Genomic DNA, 16,384 nt, shown 5'->3' on the forward strand with positions numbered 1-16,384 from the left:
CTTGGAAGGGGGGCAAAGGGGATTGGACGGTTTGGGAGGTGCACAGCCTGGGGAGCCCGGGAGGGGAGAGGGGAGATCAGGGGGGCTGAAGTTATTTGCTGTGTCTGTGCTGCCGCTACCCTCTGACCCCGCCAGGCCTGACACCAGCCCCTTCGTGAGTGTTAGCTCTGAATCCTTGGCACGGCCTAGGTCATGCTTGGGTGAAACTCCAGGATGCAGAATTTAGACCAAAGGCTGTGCAAGTCTGTAAAAATAATTGCTGGCGCTTATCGAACCCTTCCTATTCTATGCATCTCTCATACATTATCTCGTTTAATCCTCATGGCAGCCCCACAGGCAGCATTTGGTTTGTTCTGATTGCTTTGGCGGCAGGACATTGACTAAGGCTATAAATTAAATCGTCATCATCATCGTCATTGGGATTTATCATAATTATCATCGCAACAATCACCGAGCACTTCCTGCATGCCAACCACTACTAAATACTTTGCATGCATTGCCATTAATCCTCATAATAACCCTATGGAGATTTGGGGACGATTCTCCTTATTTAGAGGTGGAGGAACTGAAGATGGGCTCGGCCACTGTGGCCTATGCATGCAAATTTCTTCTTTTTTTTTTTAAGTTTTTATTTTAATTCCAGTTAGTTAACATACAGTGTCATATTAGTTTCAGGCATACCATAGAGTGATTCAACACTTCCAGACATACCCTGTGCTCATCACAACAGGTGCACTCCTTAATCCCCATCGCCTATTTCCCCATCCCTCCCACCAACCTCCCCTCTGGTAACCATCCCTCTGTTTCTTGGTTTGTCCCTCTCTCTCTCTATGTCTTCCCCCCCCCCTTTGCTCATTTGTTTCTTAAATTCCACAAATGAGTGAAATCATGTGGTGTTTGTCTTTGACTTATTTTGCTTGGCATTCTACTCTAGCTCCATCCATGTTGTTGTAAATGGCAAGATTTCATTCTTTTTAATGGCTAAATAATATTCCAGTGTATGTATATATTTGTATGTCTGTGTGTGTGTGTGTGTGTGTGTGTGTGTGTATACACACCACATGTTCTTTATCCATTCATCAGTCGATGGACACTTGGGCTGCTTCCCTATCTTGGCTATTGTAGATAATGCTGCTATAAACATAGGGGTGCATGTATCCCTTTGAATTAGTGTTCTTGTATTTTTTTGGGTAAATACCCGGTAGTATGATTGCTGGATCATAGCGTAGTTCTGTTTTTAACTTTTTGAGGAACTCCATACTGTTTTCCACAGTGGTTGCACCAGTTTGCATTCCCATCAGCAGTTTAGGAGGGTTCCCCTTTCTCTCCACATCCTCACCAACACCTGTTGTTTCTTGTGTTGATTTTAGCTATTCTGACCAGATGTATGTGATTATGCATGCAAATTTCATGCAGATTCCTAAAAGGTGTCGATGGGGTTGGGGTGGTCCAGGGCACTGGGTTTGGTGAGGGTTGTGGGCTGGATTCCTGCCGCCATGCCTGCCTCCTGGCCTGGCGCCTTAGTGCAGGGCCCAGACCGCACGGTGGTAGGTGAGGGCCCTGCAGATGAGCAAGGCTGAGGAGCTTGTCAAAGCTTCACAGCAAGGAAATGGCAGAGCTGGAATTCCAAGCCTCGTCTGCTCATTCTGGAGCTGGTGGCCCTAAGCAGCACCAAGGTGAGAGAACCGTGTGCCCATCAGAGCCTTCCCATGTGGCTTGGACTGTCCTAGGGCTGGCCCTTGGAAGAGGTCCTGTGAGACAAGGTGGCTGTCGTTGAAGGGCTTCTCTGCCGACTCTGAGAGCCTGTGACCCAAGTAAGGCATCTGGGAAAACTTAAGGTCTTAGAATCTGACATTTCTCCTCCACATTCCTTCCTTTTTCCTTTTGCTGATTTAAAGTCAACTGCACCCTCTGCTCCCTTCCCCTGCCTTCCAGCCCTGGAGAAAGGGCTGCTTGACTCATGGGGGGCTGGGGTGTGGATGCTAGGAGGGGCAGGCTGGCCTCCAGCCTTGGGAGGAGGACCATCTCACAGATGGTCATGGTAGCCTGTGGGGTGACCATGTCACTGGTCAGGGCCTTTTTCTGGGCAGACGCTCGTTTATCATCCATTGCTTGCCCACACGCTCCAGCCAGCACACTGAGCCAGCACATTCTACCCGACTGTCAGTCATCGTTATCATGTCTGACTATAGGCCTTGGGGGCTGGAGAGCAAATGGCAAGAACGCTGCTGCAGCAGCCGCTCAGCCTTGAACTTGGAGGAGGGGTGGGGCGGGCAGGGGTGACCTTGGGCTGAGTTGAGGGACTGTGCTGCTCTCTCAGGGAGAAATCTGTGCCTGGCCCTTCGCATGTCTTCTCTGGGCCTGCAGGGCTAGCAGCAGCTCTGGGGGGGATAGTAACAATGAGTCTGTATTACTTGGAGACAGCATCATGCTGGCTCACCCTCCCTGGGTGCCAGGCCCCGTGCTGAGTGCTTTATGAGCATTTGCTGGTTTAATCCTCGAAACAACCCTTTGAGGTGGGTATCGATGATTATTCCTATATTGCAAATGAGAAAAACTGTCAAGGTAGTTCTGAGTAGGGTGTCCTGAGGGAGGAGGATTCTGTTATTTTGTTTAGGAGAGATTATGCTTTCTTCTAAGTCTAAAGCAGAGGTTCTCAACTGGGGCCATCTTATCTTCCAGGGGACATTCGGCGATGTCAGGAGATAGTTTGGTTGCCACGGTTTGGGTTTGCTACTGTCCTCTTGTGGGTAGAGGCCAGGGATGCCGCTAAACATCCTGCAATGCACAGGACAGCCCCGTAAACATGGAAGTGTCCAACCCAAATGTCAATAGTGGGAGATTGAGAAACAGATCTAAAGAGAGTTAGAAACGGTCAGTATTCAGCCTTTCACCCAGTTTGATATCATGAACTTCTTTTTTTAAAAAATTAATTTGTCAGAGAGCGAGAGAGAGGGAGAGAGAGCAGGAGCAGGGGGATCAGTAGGCAGAGGGAGAAGCAGGCTCCTCGTTGAGCAAGAAGCCCAACACAGGGCTCGATCCCAGGACCCTGGGATCATGATCTGAGCCGAAGGCAAGACGCTTAACTGACTGAGCCACCCAGGCGTCTCTGATATCATTAACTTCTGCTCGAACCCTGCTTGCGGTCGCTGGTACAGTTCACCATGTACTTCTGGTCCTCCCACTGAACACGAGGTAGGATTGCACCTGCTGCCTTCGTAGAGCTGGGTGGAGATGTGACTTATGTTGACCAATAACACGTGAGCAGGAAGTAACGTGACATTTCAAAGTGGAAAACTTTAGGAGCTCAGGTGCAATTTGCCGCATTGCTTCCTCCTTACTGTGGCAACCATCAGAGCTCCCAGATGGTGGAGGCGCCGGCAGCCCGCGTCCTGGAGTAAGGAGGACCAGGGTAGAGCTCTTGGTCAACTCTGTGCATGTACAATGTGAATGAGAGCTAACCTTTGTCATTTACACCACTAAGATTTCACGGCATAGCCTATCTGATGCTGACCGGTGTATTCTCAATAGAACAAGAAGAAGCTAGGATTTGGATTAGGCTGGTGGCATGTGTTTTCCATCTGTCTGGATACTGTGGACAAAGGCTCAAGTATCCAGTATTGGAGGATTGCATACTCTGAAGATGTTGTGCTCAACCCATGGGAGGTTTAGGGATGCTGGCAGATTGCTTCATAGAAGAAATGGGAGTTTAGAAGATCTGTCAGGTCCATCCAGACCTTTCTGAGGTCTGAAGAGCTCAAGTGACGTTGCCAACCATCTGTGAGTGCCTGACTGGGATGCTCACCCAACTCAGGGAAGGATCTTGTCAGTTCCTGGCCTGGGAATGCTCCAAGGGCAAAGTCCATCTTTACCTGCCTGGGGCTTCTTGCAGCATCTGGCACAGTATTGTTTGTCAAGTGATTTGGGTGGGGGGACAGGGTAGAAAGTGCCAGATGGTGTGCAGCTGGAGGTCTTGGAGAAGAGGTGACCTGAGGGCCCGCAGCGCCGGCTTTCAGGGGTGGGGCGTGGGCTGGGTGTGTCTCACTTTCTCTGGGCTTCAGGAGTGCAGGAAGCACCCCAGCCCCAGGGTCTCTGTGAAAAAGGGATACTGCAGGGTGGGGTGTCCTCCTGCAGCCCTGGAGAGGACCTCTGGCCTCCCTGGCGTTGCCCAAGCAGGTACTGCCTTGCTGAACAGTGCACATGGCCTTGGAGAGGGCGTCACCGTGTGCAGGAATTGCTCCAGAGGCTCCTTAGTGGTGCTTCTCTCCCTCAGAGGCTCGGGCAGTGATCGTGTAGTGCCAGGAACGGGCCTCTCCTGGTACAGAGCCAGCGCCCTTCCCAGCCGCGCAGAACAGTCAGCTTGACTCATGCTCCCAGGTGCCTCGCTGTTCCCACCGACAGAAGGGGCCTAATCAGGAGAGCCTGCCCCATCCGCCTTCACCAAAGTGGCCCTATAAAGCCAGGGACAGAGGCCCTTACAAGTCAGAAAGGGAGGAATGACATATTAAGTCTCTTGCCATTCTGCTCATGTCTTCAGAGGAACTCTTACCCCAAGGGGACAGGATGGGAGCCTTGGGACGGCTCTGATGGTGCCGCCCAGTGGGCACCTGCTGGCTGTGGACGGGGTCTGAGCTGGGAACACTCGTCAGTGGGACTGTCTGTTTAAATCCTCAGGTTGCAGCTGAAGGGGTCTAGTGTTGCCCCCTGCAGCCCCGGCCTCCCCATTTGAGGCGCTCCTCGCCTCAGGAGTTGGTTCTCACTGTGTGGCCTCCACAGTGCACCCCCCCGCCCAGCAAGACTGCCTTTCCCACAATGCCTGCAGGCCTGCCGGTGCATGGGTGTGCTTCCTGTAAGTCTGCTCCTTTCCCCTTGCACTATGTTCATTCATCCAGGAGGGATTGGGTTTTTTTTTTTTTAAAGATTTTATTTATTTATTTGACAGAGACACAGCAAGAGAGGGAACACAAGCAGGGGGAGTGGGAGAGGGAGAAGCAGGCTTCCCGCGGGGCAGGGAGCCCGATGTGGGGCTTGATCCCAGGACTCTGGGATCATGACCTGAGCCAAAGGCAGGCGCTTAACGACTGAGCCACCCAGGTGCCCCAGGAGGGATTGGTTCTTAATCCAAGAAGGTGCCAGCAGTGTCCCCCTCAGCTGGGTGATTCATTCAGATCCGGACAGCAGAGGTTTAGTGTTGTTATGACAGGTAACATGGCATAGAGGCCAGGAGCCCGCTTTGGAGCCCGACTGCCTGGGTATGAATCCCAGCCTTGCCATATGCCCTAGCTGTGTGACCTTGGGTGAGTTATTGATCTGCTCAAGACTCAGTTGCCTAATTGGCAAAACAGGAGTGATCACGGTACTTAACCTCCATAGCGTGGTGGTGCAGTTCGGATGGGCCAGTGTATTTAATGTGGGCAAAATGCTTACAGCCGTGCCCGTACACCCTAAACAAGGCAGCTGTTCACATTTTTTTATTGCTCTTTCCCTCATTTTGTGCCAGGTCGTGGCGTGACCAACAGGTTGCCGTCAGCCATGCTTCTCCCCAGTTCTTTGATGTAACCATTGTGTTCTTACTCTCGCTGGAAGCACCAAGCAAACATAGTTCAAGTCTTAGCCCACCCCTCCCGCCACCATGTGGGGTATAGGACTCCAGACCTTGGGGACAGCTTTGTGTACGCTTGGTTTTCTTGGTATTTCTCTCAGTTTTTCTCTTCCCAGAAGATAGCCGCCTTTAAAAAATGATGCATTGCATAAACAGCGTTATGATTTTTAAAAAATTGGCTTACTGCCCCTGACCTGACTGAAGCTGTGTTACCTCCATGCCTCCTCCCTGTCCTTGTCACAGCTAGATAGGCATCTAATAAGGAAAGAGCAGACACACGTCGGACAGTGCTGTCTCCCCCACCGCCCCAAATATAACACACCGGAAGGTGGTAGAAGAGTAGTGAATTTGAGGTCTGGGGTCTGGTGGGCTTTGGCTCAGGGTGGCCTTAACCCTTGCTGGCCGGGCCTTCTTGGGCAAGTTCATTGGACTGTGTGGAGCCTTGCTCTCTCCCTCACGTAGCTTGGGAAGAAGACGATCATAACTCCTGGCTTTGTAATAATAAAAAGAGGTAGTATAGGTAAATATTCTAGGTTAGTGTGGTTATTGAACAAATCATACTTTTTTTTTTTTTTTTAAAGTAGGCTCCATGCCCAGCGTGGAGCCCAACCCGGAACTTGAACTCATAACCCTGAGATCAAGACCTGAGCTGAGATCAGGAGTTGGACACTTAACTGTCTAAGCGACCCAAGGTGCCCCCAAAGCGTACTCTTTATTAGAAAAGCTGTGCATGTTTACCGTAGAGGTTTTACTGGTTGCCTGATACTTGCTTGTATGTATCTAGCCAGATTTTTCCAATCCGTGTGTGGGGTTGGACATTATTTCCCTTTTGATTGTGTTTTTCTGGAAGCAGCTGTCTTAGGGGCTGACAAGCTGTGAGCCCCTGGAATCAAACTTTACCCTTTGAAGTTGGTAACTTGGTGTTCTTCGGGATTTGCTTAGCTGAGAGGCTGTCCAGAGGCCCGCTGAGGGTCAGCTTTTATCTCTTGTCATGGGGGCCGGGGTGGGGGGGGTGCCCCTAGGCTGAATTTTTCTCTAATGTGGTCTGGGTGTAGGTTCAACTCCCTGGGGGACGGTGCTGCTTCGTGCTTTGGGTTCTGCAGGTGTCATGGAAACCCCCCCAGCCCTGCCCGAGCCCGAGGAAGAAGGAGGGGAAAACTTTTTCACAGCGGACAAACAGGTATTTCCTGTTGGCCCCCAGCTGTCAGAGAAATCAGCCCCCTTGGTAATTCAGAAAGAGGAGCCCCACCCATGCCACTCCCCACCCGCTGAGGGTCAGAAACTCCCAGGATTTAATGAACGGGGACAGCTGCCCTGTCCAATGGAACTTTATGTAATAGTGGAAATGTTCATTCTGCTCTTTCCTGTGTGGCAGCCATTAGCCACACGTGGCTATTGAGCCCCTAAAAATGTGGCTGGTCCATCCGGGGACGTGCTCTAGCTGTAAAAATGCGTGCGGATTTAGAAGACATTGTGAACCAAAGAATGTCAAAGATCTCCTTACTTTTTAATATTTTGTATGTTTTCTATTATGCATTGAAGTGATTTGGGGGGATATGATTGGTTAAATGTCATTGCAATTGATATCTTCTGTTTCTTTTTATAACGTGGCTACTAGAAAATCTGAAGATCCATGGCAGCTAACATCATACTTTCGTTGGGCAGCGCTGTTCTTGAGCGTAGGCTGGTAGCTGCTGTCCTGCCCATGAGGGGCTGACTTGCCTTGGAGAGGGGAGAAGTGAAACCCACCTGGGCACCCCCCTAATCCCTCCCTGTGCCCCAGTACCTCCTGCTCCCAGCCCTGCCCCGGGGCAGAGTATGCACAGAGACGGCTACCCTGGTAATACCCCTGGGGTCTTGGGCACAGAAGTCAGGTCACAGAGGGAACTTCTCGCAGAGTGGAGTGGCTTAGGGTGGACTTTGCGGGGGGGTGGGGCTGGAAATGGGCTCAAGGGTGTCCTACTGGACCTGATTCATGAGCCCTGGCTGGAATCCTGGCTCTGAGCAGTTAGAATAATGGCTAACATTGATTGGGTGCCTGTGACAACCCCAAGCCCTGTGCCTCATCCCTCGGAATCCTCCCATTGGTTGGGAGGGTCCATGATGCCCATTTTGCAGATGAGAATCACAGGGACCAAGCCGGAGTGTATTGGCCCAAAGTCCTGCTGTCTGGTAGTGCCAGAGCTGATGGTGAAACCTGTCTGACTTGGACTCTTTACCCCACTCCGCTCCTCTCTGGGCTCAGTCCCTCTTTTCCCTCCAACTGTCCGTGTCCTGCTGAAAACAGAGGAGCTGGACACTTGCTCATAGGAGGTGCAGGAAGGGGAGGGGGTACCACACAGGCTTCAGACCAGGGCGCCCGTCCTGGAGAGAAAACAGGTGCACTTGTCTCCATTGGGCTCTTCTTTCCTGTGTTAACTGAGAGTTGTCCTGAATTTTGAACAGCCCCATCAGAGAACCCAGGCGTCCAGAGGCTGGGTGGCCAATCCTGATGCCCCAACAGATACTCTGCAGAGCTAGGTGGGGTAAAGCCCAGGTTTCTGTGTTCCTGGCATTAGGGTATGACCCTGCTTTCCGGGCCACATGCCTTTTAAACATTGGATAAATATTGGTTGAAGAAGCCAGAGCCCTCTATTAGGTGTGTGTTGGGGAGGCCTTGGGCTCCACCCCCTTGTCCAGGGGCCAGGGTGGGGGGCAGATTTAGTTCACAGGTAGTGTGGGGGGGGGTCACTGTATAATCCTAGCTTGGGAGCCTGAGGTATAGCCCCCCTCACCCCCGACCTCCCCACCCCCACCCAAAGTGTCCAGGGCATTGGCCAGTCCCTATCTCCACCCAAATCCACCTGGGCCACTTCCTCACTGTTTGCACCGCCCTGACCTGAGATAACACGGTGGTTTTCTCTTTCTCCACGTTCGTTCCTTCTGAGGTCCTTCTGAGGGCCGTGAGTCATGGCAGAGCCGAGTCGGGAACCGCCGTTCCTGACTAGCCCGTGGAGGCGGCAGGGGTTGTGCTCTACCCATGCTCTCCTCGGTCTCCGTGACCTCATGCAAGTCACTTTGCCTCCCCGGGCCTCCATTTCCTCGTCTGTAGAAGGGGAATGTTGGTCATGAGAAAACACACCCTGAAGAGAGGTGAAGGTTGAGAATGTGTCGGAGGTGAAGAACATGTTGGTGAAGCATGTGGTACCACCATGAGTGGTCATTTGTATCGTTCAATGGCTGTTTTGCAGACAGGAAGGAATTGGAAAGAACACCAGAGCTAGAGGGGCACCTGGGTGGCTCAGTCGGTTAAGCGTCTGCCTTGGGCTCAGGTCATGATCCCAGGGTCCTGGGATCAAGTCCCGCATCCAGCTCCCTGCTCAGTGCAGAGCTGCTTCTCCCTCTCCCTCTGCTTGCCACTCCCCCTGCTTGTACTCGCTCGCTCTCTCTCTGTCAAACACATAAATAAAATCTAAAAAAAAAAACAAATAAAAAAAACCCAGCAGAGCTGGAGAAATCGGAGCCCTAACACCAAATAGCTGAGTGGCCTTAGATTTGGGTAGCCCAGGTGACGTGCCCTCCCAAGCCTCAGTGGCCTGGTCTGCAAAGTGGGGTTGCTGCAGAGGGTTTAAAGGAGACTGTGTGTGCCTGGCTTGGGTGTAGTAGATGTTTAGCTGCCTCTCTTCTCCTGAATGCTCGGGCCGTGCTATGGTCTGCTGAGCCGAAGGCTGTCAGGGGAGTGCTTGTCTAGCTCCTTTTTAAAGTGTACAAATACCACTTCCTGGCTCGGTTCTCAGCAGTGGAGGAGTTTTCATCCGTTGAGCATCCTGCAGCCTCCCAGGCACACTTCTGGGCCAGCATTGTCTCCGTACTGGCAGCCCTCTGCTCCAGTAACAGTGTGGCATCTTAGCAAATCACGGAGTGCCTTCATGTCCTCCATCCTCACAGCTCTCCCCGCAGCGGGCTGGCTGGCCATCGTCCCATCTTAGAAGACAGGTTCTCAGCAGGTGGGATGAGCATACCTGTGCACATAGTCCTTGGAAGAACAATCTTGAAACTCCAAAAGAAGCCCTTACTATCAGATTCTTTGCTGTTCACTTCTTTCTTGGAAAAATAGTTAGGAGGGTGGGATAGAGATTTTATGGTCCATGTTGCTCTTGCAGAATGGTTGCCTGGGAAGAGGTGGACAACCAGCGGGTGGTGGGGGCAGCTGGTCGGCCGGAAACTCACCATTGCTAAATACGCTGCCACCTGTAGGGAGCTGACTGTTGGGTGTAGATACCATCGTGATGACTTAGAGCCAGGAGGGGTCTCTGCTTTTATTTTCCTCCTGGTCTGAGTGCTTTGGGGATTCCAGGCTGGTAAAGTGAGCACCCAGGAGTAGTTTTGCTCGCCTGGGGGTGAGGGGGTGTGCAGGCTGCCTGTAGTCTGCTGGGAAGAGGTTTTAACACCCATGAATGGGTGGGGGCATCGGTGGGCACTTGGGGACTAGAACTCAGAACGGAAGGACAACAGCCTGCCCTCTCGATCTGTCAGGCTCTACTCATGAGGGACCTGTGGACGGTTGGGTGGTTCCTGCAGGACCCCGGCGGAGTGCTGGGCTGGCAGGGCTTGGCTGTGGCTTGGTTGAGGCATCTCTGTAGAGAGAATGTGTGCTTTAAAGGCGGCTTTGGTCAGCCATGAAAGCTTAGGACAGGGGAGGGGTCCCGAGTGAGCCTTGGGCAGTATCCAAGCAAAGTTGCCCAGGGGACAGGGTACCCCAGCCGTTAACCTGTGTCTTCCATCACTGTGGTTAGCTGCAAGCTTCCAGGTTGGTTTGTTTGTTTTTGTTGTTTCTTTTTTTTTCAATGCCCCCAAACGTGGCAGTTTTCAAACTAGGTGTTAGGTAAGGACAAGCTCAAGCTCACCAAGCAAACACCTGCTCACGGGGGGGGGGGGGGGGGGGGGGATATGCGGATTTATACAGCCTTTGTAGGAGAGCAGAACCTGAGACAGCAATTTTTCCCCATAAAACAATAAAGTGGTGCTGTGCAGTCTCTAGCTGTCTTGCGTGTGTTCAGTTACTTGAGCCCATTCTCAGGACTGGGAACAGGCTAGACCCTAGACCCGCTGTCTCCTCATAGAGGTCCTGGCTATGGACCGGGCTCTCAGCTTTTGCTCTGATGGCCCAGCAAAACATCCACGTCTTTCTGCCATACTGACTTTTCTAGTGCTTTCTGAGCTTCTCCTATTTTAGGTCTTTGTCACTAATCTGTGGAGTAAATGTGTATGTCCCAAACTATTTCCTTCCTCCAAGGAGCTTACAATTCTGGTTGTGGGAGATAAGAGACGAATATACTTGAAGCCTCTAAGGAAGAATGTAATGCACTACCTCGGCCAGTTTCTGGCTGAACACAAATGTGAGCATCACCCCCCCACCCTTCTCTGAAGAGAAGGGTGGGGGGTACCCTGGCTGGGGTGGGGGTGGGGTGGTAATAAGGTAGCAGGAGATTCAGGTTCAGTTCAGATGTATTGAGTACCCACAATGGGCTGGGTTTGTTATCCAGACCTCATTCTTCTTCATTTTTTATTTTTAACTGTTTCTGTTGTGAAATATAACAGAGTCAGAAAAGTACGCAAGGCATAATGGTACAGCACCGTGAATGATCACAGAGTGAGCACCCTTACAACTACTGTTGAGATCAAGAAATGCAACCTTGCCAGCACCCCAGAAGTCTCCCCGATCATGACCCCTTCCTCTTACGACCCAAAGTAACATTGGCCTGACTTTCATAGTCGTCGCTTCCTTGCTTCTGAAAACGATTATTTTATCATTCATAGGCATCCCTAAGCACCGCCATTTAGTTTGGCCTGTTTTTTGGACTTCCTGTAGGGAGAATCAGACTGTAGGTATTCTTTAGTATTTGGCTTTTTTTTGCTCAACGTTGTATTTGTGAAATGTAGGCATTTTTTTGTTGCATGTAGCTGTTACTCATTTCACTGCAGTGTACTATTCCATCAAGTGATTAGCACAGTTTCTGTTCTCCTGTCGATGGACATTTGGTTTGTTTACAGTTTGGGAACGTTACCCCCCAATCCTGCTATGATCATTGTTGCACATACCTTTTGGACACGCCTGTGTGTACACACGCGTGTGTGCATGTCCTCCTGCTTTCTGTGGAGTGTACCTGGTGGTGTAACCGTGTCATCTTGTTCCTTCTTTACATCGGCCCCTGTCAGCGGGTTGGGGAGGGTTGGCTCGGCCCAGCAAGTGGGAATCTTGGCTACTGGCCTGCCTCTGTACTCCTTGGGTTTCCTCTGAGCACCTAGTGGGGCCACATCACCTTTCCCGCTCATAAGGCCTGGGTTCGGTTCCCGGGTAACTCTGCAGGTGGACTGAGTATCGTGTGACAGACTGGTCGGGAGGGGGAGTCACAGTGCCGGGGGTGCAGCCTGTCTGTCACAGTCCTCCAGGGGGACCCGAATGCCCAGCCCCCTGAAGCTCAGGTGTCTGTGCACAGTGCTTCCTCCTGCCTGGTGCTGGCACCCCTCCAGCGTCCCCGGTGGAGAACGGTCAGGAAGGCCCAGGCCTCAGCCGACTCTCCTGCTTGCGCTGCAGCTAAGCTCTTCATGTGTTTTCATCAAAGCAGAAAGGTCCTATTGTGGCACGGACGCCTTTGCCATAAAGCGCTTTTTGTTTCCTAACAAAATTCCAAGTTGCAAAAGCAAGTCAGCTTAGCAAAGACACAATACCAGTGAATGGCCACTTGCCACTCGGTGGCAGCTAGGCAAAGCTCCTGGTAAATCACGGGGGTGGGGAGCAGCCTCTGGTTTACTGAGGCACCTCAAAGACACCAAGATACTTTGCAGGCTACTTGGAGTAAGATATTGAGGAGTCGTTTCGTTTGTCCTGGAATTACAATCTGATATTAATGTGTCAGGGTTCACTTGGATCCGTGTTTAGAAAATCCGGATAACACTGGGTTAAACAAGTAAGGGGGTTAGTTTTCTCATGAAATAAGAAGTCCAAAGGCAGGCAGTCGTAGGGCTTCCTGTTGACTCCTTGTGTCCTTTTGCTGTATCATTCTTAGTGCATAACCTTTTCCCTCAGGCTCAAGATGGCTGCTGCAGCTCTGGGCTTCACAGCTGCATTCCAGGCAGGAAGAAGGCGAGAGAGAGGCTGGAAGCTGGTTTTTGTCAACTGACTCTTACTCATTTGAATGAGGAAAACAAACTTCCCAGAAGTACCAAGCAGTAGGCTTCCCTTTACGTTTCAGTGGCTAGAACTGGGTCATGTGTCAACCACCACATGGGAGCCCGGGGGGGTGGGGAGGCATGCGCTCTATACAAAATCAAGGGGCCCCGAAGTTCTGGAAGAGGGGAGGATGGATACAGGAAGGCCGCTAACTGCAGGTGCCACGATGTGTGGGATAGCGTAGGAAACAAGTTCACTTGACGGGAAGTCCATTTCCTTGGTAACACACTTACTCCTGTGAGCACCAAAATGTATTTTGATCATTTAAAATGGTTCCAGAAGGCGCAGACATGGTTTTTGAAACGATCTAACGGCATCAGATTTTTCACCGTGGCTGGGGAGCCTCCATCCCTCTCTTGGGGTGTCGTCCGAAGGGCTGCTTGGCCTGAGACAAGTCTGCTTTTTGAATCTTGGGGCTGCTTTGTGGCTTCTCCCGCTTGTACCGTCATTGCTGTCACATCTTGTGGTCTCTGTGCAGCACTCACCTCTAGATGCTACGGTTCTTTTCACCTTCAAATTGTCTGCTTTCCATATTCTGTGGACGGGAGACCCCGGGTATCAGATGCGACAGAAGCACGCGCAGATGGAGGGCGGCTCTGGGGAGAGCGGGAAGGACAGGTTAGCTCAAGCCTTCATGCACAGGCTCGGGATAATCCGCTCAGAGGCCTTTGCTTTTCTTCTGGCCTACCAGATAAGAGAATTAATGATTATACTTCAAAACAAAAACAAAAACAAACCAAGGACAGTTTCCAGTCCTATCCTCCCATCAAGGTGATACTAGGTAATGGGATTTATGTGGCTAACTTAGTGCTGGTTTTCCCATCACCACTCAACTAACTTCCTTCTTGCCTCTTCTGTCTCTCGGAATGTAAAACCCCATTTTATAAGCACAACCTCTATAAAACCTATTTTTTTTTTTTTCCTGACTGAGAGACCTATCCCATTCAGGCAATAAACAAAGGAGAAAATCAAGAAGATGTGGCTGTGTGACTTCAGACAGGTTACCCAATCCCTCTAGGTCTATTTCCTTACCTGTAAAAGGAGGATAAATATTAATTGCTTTGGCGTTATTTAAAGAAGTAAATTAGAATGAGTTAAAAAATGGAATCGTTGGCTAGCACATAGTAAGTGCACAATAAAAACTATTACTGATATTGTTGTCATTATTATAGAAGGGGTGTGTTCAGTGCGGGATCAGGCTGCCAGGGAGAGTATTTGGACAGACAGCAATCTGAGCCATATTTACCTGATGACAGAGATAATTCCATTGTTTGGATAACACTAGGGAACCAACAACGGATATCTTAGTGTGTCTTAGCCCTTGCTCCCTTCCCGTGACAGTGCAGAGTGGAGTTTTTCTTCCTTCCTTCCAATAATTTTATATCTGACTATAAAACTAGGTATGTGTTCCTTGTGGAGAATTTGAGAAATGTAAAAACATAAAAGAGAATTTTAAGATCACTCTTAAAACACATGTACCTATGTGTGTGCATGTGTGTGTGGAGAGAGAGACAGAACTTTATTTTATCTTTTTAAATATTTTATTTCTTTATTTGACACAGAGAGAGAGAGAGAGAGAGAGAGAGCACAAGCAGTGGGAGGGGCAGAAGCAGAGGGAGAAGCAGGCTCCCCGCTGAGTAGAGAGCCAGATGTGGGGCTCGATCCCAGGACCCCGGGATCATGACCTGAACCGAAGGCAGATGCTTAACTGACTGAGCCACCCAGGTGCCCAGACAGAACTTTAAAAAGGTGGGGCCACCCTGTGCTTTCTGCCCTGTCCCCTCCCATTTTCATGGCACAGTGAACTATGGGTGGATGCTCGTTGTGTGAAGTACAGCCGTGCAGCATTCTGTCGGGTGGGTTTTTACCCAGAGTAGGAAGAGACCACTGAGGATTCAGACCGCCTCGCTTTCCTGGGTGATTGTCAGGAACATTCCTTCGGCCCCCTTCCATATTGTAGAAGCTGCTTTTGTCCAGCTGTGAGACTGAGTGGATTGCAGTTGGGTCCCCGGGTTCTGTAAGCCTGGCTGTTGTGAGCTGGGATTGTGAGTGGAAGATCGGGGGTCTGGAATGATTGCAGACGCAGGCAGGTGTGTAATTAAGGCGGAGGGACCCTTTTGGGCTAAAGGAGTCAGATGATTCAAGCTGTTCGTTCATTCCGTCATTACTGAGGACGTGCTGTGTGCCACAACATCAGAAGGCTTTGCACGGGGAAGGGCATCCGGGGAGGGAGCCTGCCCAGCAACCTTCTGGAGGTGTGGAGCAGCTTCATGGATTAGCTTAGCAGCAAGGTGAGGCAAGGCTCTTACCTTTTCATTTCTAAAGCATTTCATGCTGGGCAGGGAAGCTGCACTTGTGAAATTTGGCATGAACTTGAATATTCTTAAAGTGAAAAGGCTGAAGGTACTTGCTTTGAAAGCACTCTCTCTGGGAAGTGCAGACGTTACTCAGCATAGCATAGAAGTTTCTTGTAATCCTGGTGTTTGCAGTCCGCCCACCTGTCCGTCTGCCTTCTGAGTGCCTGCTCCCTACCAGGCACTGTGTGCCGTTGCTGGGCCCTCACGGCGTGTCGAGGGAGGAGGACATCTGCGTTAATCACTGAGGTTCTGTGCTGACAAGTCTTGTGGGAAAACGGAAGTGGGAGCAGGAACCTGTTGGCAAGAGTGGGGAGAGCTTAAGACTGTGATTTAAAACGAGAGAGAAGGTGTATCAGGCCTCCACCAGGCAAAGGACACGATCTCACCGGGAGGGTTCCACATCCTTTAGTTGTGGCTGCAGTGGCCAAAAGACTGGAAAGAGCCTTCAGGGGAGCAGACGTTCGCTGGTGCCTGCCCTGGCTGGCCGCTGTGGTAGGACACACGTATCAGTAACCCTGCGTCGTGTTTTAGAGCTTTAGATACAGCCATTGGGTGATTCCGCCCAGGTCACGCTGCCCCGAGGTGGCAGGGCTGGCCTTAGCCCGAGGCTGGCTTGACCCTGAAGCCCTGGGCTGCAGAACTCCCCTCTGGGCCTTGCAGACTGCTGCTGCTGGTGGGCAGGGTAACGGCTGACCAGAGGCCTCCATAAATAGTGGCTTGTGGCCGTCCGCAGATGGAAAGCCTGGTCGTGGTTCCCCTGGAGAGGGGCGGTCCTACTGATCAGAACTGAGGCTTTGGACTAATCAAAATAGTAAATGACCTGACGGCCCCCACCCCTTAACAGCCCCCAGGGACTCCACAGCCCTCAGATGTGGGAGACCTGGGAGCCTCTGCCTGTCTCTGCGCCGTGGGTGCCCACTGTCCAAGCGCGGGTCCCGGCCTGCCCTGGGGCTCAAGTGTGGGGCACTGTTGGGGGTCGGCTCCCAGAGGCAGGAGGACAGGAAGTCCCTTCAGGGTTGTTCAGTTCAGCAACACTCTTCCCCATGCCCATTTTACAGCGGAGGAAACTGAGGCTTGCTGAACCCCCAGCATTTTGGCGCCTGTATGGGCGTCAGCACGGTTCTCTCTCTGACTTCCTGGCCAGGGGAGGTTTGATGCCAGGAACGAGGAGCCAGATGGTGATGGCTGGTCAGTGCCACGCTGAGAGTCACG

At 51.3% G+C, this 16,384-nt stretch overlaps 1 protein-coding gene across 2 annotated transcripts in view; it reads left to right on the forward strand.

The window, feature by feature from the left end:
- Nucleotides 1–16,384, forward strand: part of KSR1 (kinase suppressor of ras 1) — a 146,867-nt gene that overhangs the window by 36,603 nt on the left and 93,880 nt on the right. The window lies entirely within an intron of this gene.

Source organism: Phoca vitulina, unplaced genomic scaffold (assembly GCF_004348235.1).
Source record: "Phoca vitulina isolate PV1807 unplaced genomic scaffold, GSC_HSeal_1.0 scaffold40, whole genome shotgun sequence".
Classification (NCBI taxonomy): domain Eukaryota; kingdom Metazoa; phylum Chordata; class Mammalia; order Carnivora; family Phocidae; genus Phoca; species Phoca vitulina.